Source organism: Misgurnus anguillicaudatus, chromosome 21 (assembly GCF_027580225.2).
Source record: "Misgurnus anguillicaudatus chromosome 21, ASM2758022v2, whole genome shotgun sequence".
Taxonomy (NCBI): domain Eukaryota; kingdom Metazoa; phylum Chordata; class Actinopteri; order Cypriniformes; family Cobitidae; genus Misgurnus; species Misgurnus anguillicaudatus.
The window spans coordinates 16,308,153-16,314,661 of record NC_073357.2 but is presented as its reverse complement, the minus strand read 5'-3'; the positions used below and the strand labels follow the sequence as shown (position 1 = coordinate 16,314,661).

The window sequence follows — 6,509 nt, the reverse complement described above, 5'->3', positions numbered from 1 at the left end:
TTGACTAACATGAACAAACAATTAACAATATAGTTTTTCAGCATGTATTAATTCTTGTTAATGTTAGTTAATGTTAATACAGTTATTCATGTTAGTTCATGGTGCATTTATTATAGTTTTTCTCAGTTGCTTTTGAGCTTAAAATATATGTTTGCATTTCTCAAAACAATCTGTACTGCACAACATTATGGATGTCCTGCAAAAGCCTGTAACTTGTTCAAAATCTTTAGGTCATCTCTTAAAAGTAAATTTTTACATCAGTAAACATGTTAGTGCCTTCAAAATAGCATATCCGCGTGTCATTGTTCATGAACAAGACAGTCAAAATGTTTAGTCAAATGTTGTCAATATACCAAGTGTACCTACACAATTATAAGTGTCAGTATTTTCTGATGTAGTAATGAATTCACCTTTTTACCATTTTTAATGGCGAAATTGTATTAAAGCATTTGCAATTTGTCCAAAACAATGAGAAATTGATTTTATGTTGTGCACAACTGACTTGATGATGTAGAGGTTGAACAAAATGTTTTGAAAATTAATTTCTAATCTGAGAAATGGTCCAAAGAGACTTGTAATAAGTAAAAAATGTGTTTTATACAGTCATGTGATGAAGACAAATGCAATTTGGCATCTCCAATTCATCTAACCTGCATGTTTTACCTGTAGGAGGAAACCGGTATACCCGGAGTAAACCCACGCTGACACCGGAAGAACATGCAAACCCCACACAGAAAGGCCACCTGACTTAGCCGGGGCTCGAACCGGGAAGCTTCTTGCTGCCCTGTTTGACCTGTTTCTTGCTGCCTCATTATAAAGGTAAGTGTGCAGTTTTATAGTTTCATCAGTACACTGAAAAAAAATTATTCATTGAATTTAATATTTTTTTTTAAGGTAAGTGGTTGCAATCAATTTATTTAAGCTACATTTAAACAAAAGTTTTATATTTTATTTTACTTTACTAATCTTTTTTGTTTAAATGTAGCTTAAATAAATTGATCATTTTTTCAGTGTATTTTATACATGTTAATAAACATCACTGCAAACACACAAAGAAGACTTAGTAAGACTGAAGTGTATTGGTTAGTTAAGTGGTCACATTTGACACTTTAGGCAAAAAAAAGTCCAATGAAGTTCAACACTCAGCTCTTAAAGGAGAGAGTTACGACAGCAGGAGTTCAAAATGCTTGAGCGCCTCGTGATTCATGTTGACTTCAGATACTTCCAGAAAGTTGATAGCAGGCCATTCAAAAACACTGAATTAGAGGCAACAAACTGTCATTTTTGGATAGAAAAATGCATCGATGTACATTATTTATATGATACAGGGTTGGCAAAATTATACTAATAATTTTATATTTTACAACATACTTGTACGTTTTATAAAACATTTATATTTTGGCCAGGAATTTTTTTTTGCTGTATAGGTTGTAAAATTGCCCCTGAAATACATTTTATATATGAAGGTTTAAACTAAATATTTTTTTCAAATGAAAAGAATATTTAAATTAAGCTTTGCTTTTTACAAAATGTATTTAGCATGTATTTAAAACATATTTTTGGCCAGAGAAATTTATTTTTTTGACATATATAAGTTCTAGATGATAGCTGAGTTGTCGTGACAACCGTGACGCATCATCAGTCAACAAAAGAGCAGCACCAAACTCTGAACTCTTTCAACTCTTCTCTTTTATTGTAAAAGGTTAGTAAAAATTATTTCAGTCCTCTCTGAAATGCCTAAACCCAACCAATCAAGGTGCTTCGTGGGGCGGGTCTTGGCGTTGCGGGAATCGTAATTTTGCAGACGGTGGTTACATGATGTCATGTCACCTCACCACATGCTGCAACTGACCAGGTGGAGCTGGACCTAAACATCGCTTCTACGGCACTTGTGATAATGTTCAGACGATATTCTTGTGCTTGTGCACACTCATTTGGTAAGTAAATATTTTACCCGTGTGCACACCGTTTTGTTTCTGTAAGTCAGCGCCAGTGTTTTGTGCTTGATATTCGTGTAGTAATGTCTGCTGAACTATATTATAGACATAACGTGGCTAACGTTATATTTTGCTGAAACTTGGTCAATACTTTATTCATTTTTCAATCCACAACTTTCTCGGTGTTGAAAATTGGTAACTTTAAAGACTTTTGACACGTTAAAATTCAGGAATAACTTTATTGTTATGCGGCGCCGCAAGAATCGACAGCCAAATGACGTCAAAGTATCGCGAGAGCGAGACGAAATAAGATTTCTTGAATCATTCTCGCGATACTTTGACGTCATCCGGCTGTCGGTTCTTGCGGCGCAGCATGAAGTCGAACAAGCCTAGTAAGGTAACTTTTGTCGAGTAACGTACTGACTAGCATGATGACAGACTGATCCCGGTGGTTTGTGAGTTTCCTGAGCTTTATAACTGATTTTTATAAGTTTAGGCAGAACAAGTATGTATCATTTTATTTTAAGCTAGGCTGTAAAGTTAGCACTAATGCTAATTTAGCTACCAATAATAACAGTCTGTGCTTATCAAAGACAAGATTACCTCGTGTGTCGTCATATGATTGGGGATATCCCCACAATGTTATTTTATTTAACACTCGCACTTAACACTGGTCGGTATTCATAGCTGTGCCGTTTCCATGGTTACCACGTGTAGTACCCAGATCAGACACGTTACAGACAAGAGTGTCTCCTTGTCTGAATTTTTTTTACACAGTTTATCATAGTCTGTTATGATAGGGAACGTATTTGCTGGCATACTCCGTTGCTTACCTTATTATTCAAGGTCATCTTGTACATAATGTGCACATTTTAATAAGGGGAACTGTCTGTGGGTTATAGGCCTATGTTAGTTTTCACATGTAATGTTACTTGTTTGTGAGTTGTTGTGAACTTTGGTTGTATTAAATTGTTGTGTTTTTTTAAACTGTCCTCTTTCAGGCTCAAGCAGAATGGTAATCAATCCTCCTCACATTCCATAATCCCAGCAATAAAAGTTATTTTCAACTAATAACTGTTATTATTGCATGTTAAAGTAAAAGTTATGCTTACATCAGAGCAATTGGATTACAACAAAAGCGAATCAATTTAAGAAATTCAAAGTAAATATCTTGTGTGTTTAAATGAATTTATCATTCTGTATGATGAAATATACTATAATGTTTTGTGCATATGTTGAATTTCAAATATTTGATGTAATTAGTATTTCTGAGCTGGCTTTATAGATACTGTGGACAGTCCATCATATCCAGGACTAGACAGTATCCTAGATGCCAACCACAAGTGAGTCATTTACCTTTTGTACTGCTCCGTTCACTTGTCTTGAAGTTCAATGATTAAAACTTGATAATTAGATTTTTGCAAGGATTTCGTTTTTCCTATAGCTCTGGTATTTAAAGTCTGATAATGAAGCCGGCCCTATCTTGCACCCGATGCACAGCGAACTTTCCCTCCACAGACGCACGTTAGTAAACTAGGAATGAACTTTTGTTCCCTGGGCTGTTCGGCCCAAAAAAGAAAGCGTGTTCCGGCGCAAACAATCCCTCACAAATCCTCAGCTGATGTATTATTCACTATCTAACTGGGATTGGGCCGATCCTAGCCTGATTTCAATCCTTACGGTAACTACGGATACAACGATATTACTTGCAGTGTCAACATTTACCGAGCAACACAGAATAAAATCAAACATAACAATTTATTAGCCAGGTAGGAAACACATAATTCAGAAGCCAATTTACATTCCAATTCAAATACGAAGAAGAAACAAAAATAATCAAATGAGAGTAATGCATACCTGGCAAATGGTGAATATCTGGTTACAGATTTCTCAAAGTAAAATAAAATACATGATGCTGTATCAAAGATACAGCATCATAGGGGTGAGTTTCCATGTACAGAAAAACCCGCTGAACAATTTTACATCATTCCCTTAAATATCCAGAGAGACAAAGCATATTGGAATTTGGTACTGATTGGTTGTAAAACTCAGGGGTGTTGCCTAATATACATACAGTGGGTGATTGGTCAACATGTCTAAGGTAGGAGTTGTCTCCCAACATTAGGTAAAGTTTACAGATTAACATTGAATCCTGTTGTCATATTAATAAACCCAAATGTACCACTTGCATTAAAACACTTCATATGACACCAAACAAGACCAGTCTCAGATTCTTTGTGCATATAGAATGTAGCATTTCATATACAGTTTGCTTTGAAAACATGAGGAGAGGGGGACGAGAAAGTGTGGCAGGATGTGACTCTTCTGTCTCACCCCATGGGGTAGCCGTCTTTGGGGGGTAGATGTGAATTCTTTGAGAAACGTTTCAGATGATAATTCAACAAGAATTAGGAAGCAGTTCCCTGTGGATTCAGCCATTTGCTGCTGGCTTTAGAAGTACCTTTTGTCAAGGTTTAAAGGGCTTACAGTCTTTAATTGTGAAACACGCAAGTCTTTTTGAGTTGTTGCGCCTTTCTTCTCAAATGTGTTTTTTTATCAATCTTATGCCAGGCCGCTGCAGCTCAGTCGTCTAACTTCCAAAATTCACCAGGATGTGCATTCTTGCCTTCACGCAGGAGCTGATCCACTGTGTGTGTGTGTGTGTGTGTGTGTGTGTGTGTGTGTGTGTGTGTGTGTGTGCATGCGTGAGCAAACGAGAGAGAGAGAGAGGCAGTGTAGTGGTGATTTGTATGCTTCTGATACTGTTGTCATTTTCTAGTAGAAGAGCCTGCGATGGGTTGAAATTACCAGAGCCATAACGGTTTACTTGTATAAAAAAATACATTTAGCAGTTTGGCTTTCCTAAGGGTCGATATAACCTGTTCTGAAAATAGTTTATTAAAATCAACACACTGCAATACATACCGCTATGGCAAAAGGCAGCAATGCATATCGCCATATGGATTTTAGGCCATATCGCCCATCTCTACTCGCGATGCACCTACATTTAAAATAACATAAAATGGTTGCAGGGAAAATGGTCTAAAGAACGGTTCAATATGAATACGCTTATCGTTACACCCCTAATACCTACACAACTAATTTGAGAGATGTAAATAGAAATAAAATGTTCCAAATAAACGTTATACATATTCATTCGTTCATTTCAAATTTAAGTAAAAGGAGTCTAGGTTGAACTGTCAGTGTCACTGTTCAAGAATGTTCAAGAATAGACCTTATTGGATCTCCATAGCTGTAGTTTAACCAAATCAAATATATTTTGTTTGCTTTATTGTTACAATCCAATGTGAAAATGTTATCAGAGAATGTGGCTTTAAATACATTACAACAATAAAAATGAATGTTATAGACTAGCATAAATTGCAATGCTAAAGAATTTGTGTCTTTGCATCTAAACAGCGAGAGACAAGGCTCTAGAATGCATCACTGTTGGTGTCCTGACGGTTGTCAGGGAAGATAGTCCTCACGAGAGTTAAAGCTTAGTGGTCCTCCAGCCCATCTCCACTGCCATCATTCTGGAGGGAGGTATTGTTATGGATAATGTTAAGAACTTGCCTCAAGTCTTTTGTTTTGGGTTACATATGCATTGCATTTGGATTACCCAAAATGCATGGCAAATACACTCAACTTCATTCAGACTGTGATGCTTGGACTGGGAAAGAAAAACCTCCCACCAAAACGGTTGACTCTGAAGAACAGTCAATCTGGGTTGGAACAATAAAGAGATGTCACATAGCACTTTGTAAGCTTTGCAGCCATTAATGTTCTCCTGTTATTAGAGACAGTTTGATGCTTTCATGCAACTGTAACTGATTTGTGAGTCAAAAACTGTAATGTGATCTGAACCGTGAGTTCTGTGATCCGTCACACACCCCTAGTAAAGTTAGTACACAGTGATAGCCATAAATGCATTTTTACTAATAATTGGCATAATAATTTCTTTCAGTGTTTCGGTTTTTCTGCCTTGGTTTCCTCTTTTTCGGTTTCGGCCAAGAATTTTCATTTCGGTGCATCCCTAACTAACATGAACAAACAATCAACAATATAGTTTTTCAGCATGCATTTATTCTTGTTAATGTTAGTTAATGTCAATACAACATAAGTTCTAGATGAGAGCTGAGTTGTCGTGGCAACCGTGACGCATCATCAGTCAACAAAGAGCAGCACCAAACTCTGAACTCTCTCAACTCTTCTCTTTTATTGTAAAAGGTTAGTAAAAATTATTACATTTCAAAGAAAAAACATTGTAATTCACACGCTTTAATCTCAAAGTAAAGATTTTATCGAATATTTGGTAACACTTTAACATTAACATTAATAAATCCATTAACTAACATGAACAAACAATCAACAATATAGTTTTTCAGCATGTATTAATTCTTGTTAATGTTAGTTAATGTCAATACAGTTATTCATGTTAGTTCATGGTGCTTTAATTAGTTTTTTTCAGTTGCTTTGGAGCTTAAACTGAATGTGCGCATTTCTCAGAACAATCTGTACTGCACAACATTATGGATGTCCTGCAAAAGCCTGTAACTTGTTCAAAATCCT

General features: G+C 36.0%; 1 long non-coding RNA gene across 1 annotated transcript; it reads left to right on the top strand.

Annotated features, from left to right (window-relative positions):
• Positions 1–534: 534 nt before the first annotated feature.
• Positions 535–6,482, top strand: LOC141353249 (uncharacterized). Its single transcript, XR_012360259.1, has 3 exons — positions 535–3,099; positions 3,223–3,280; positions 5,358–6,482. It is a non-coding gene; the product is annotated as an uncharacterized lncRNA (long non-coding RNA).
• The last annotated feature ends 27 nt before the right edge of the window (positions 6,483–6,509 follow it).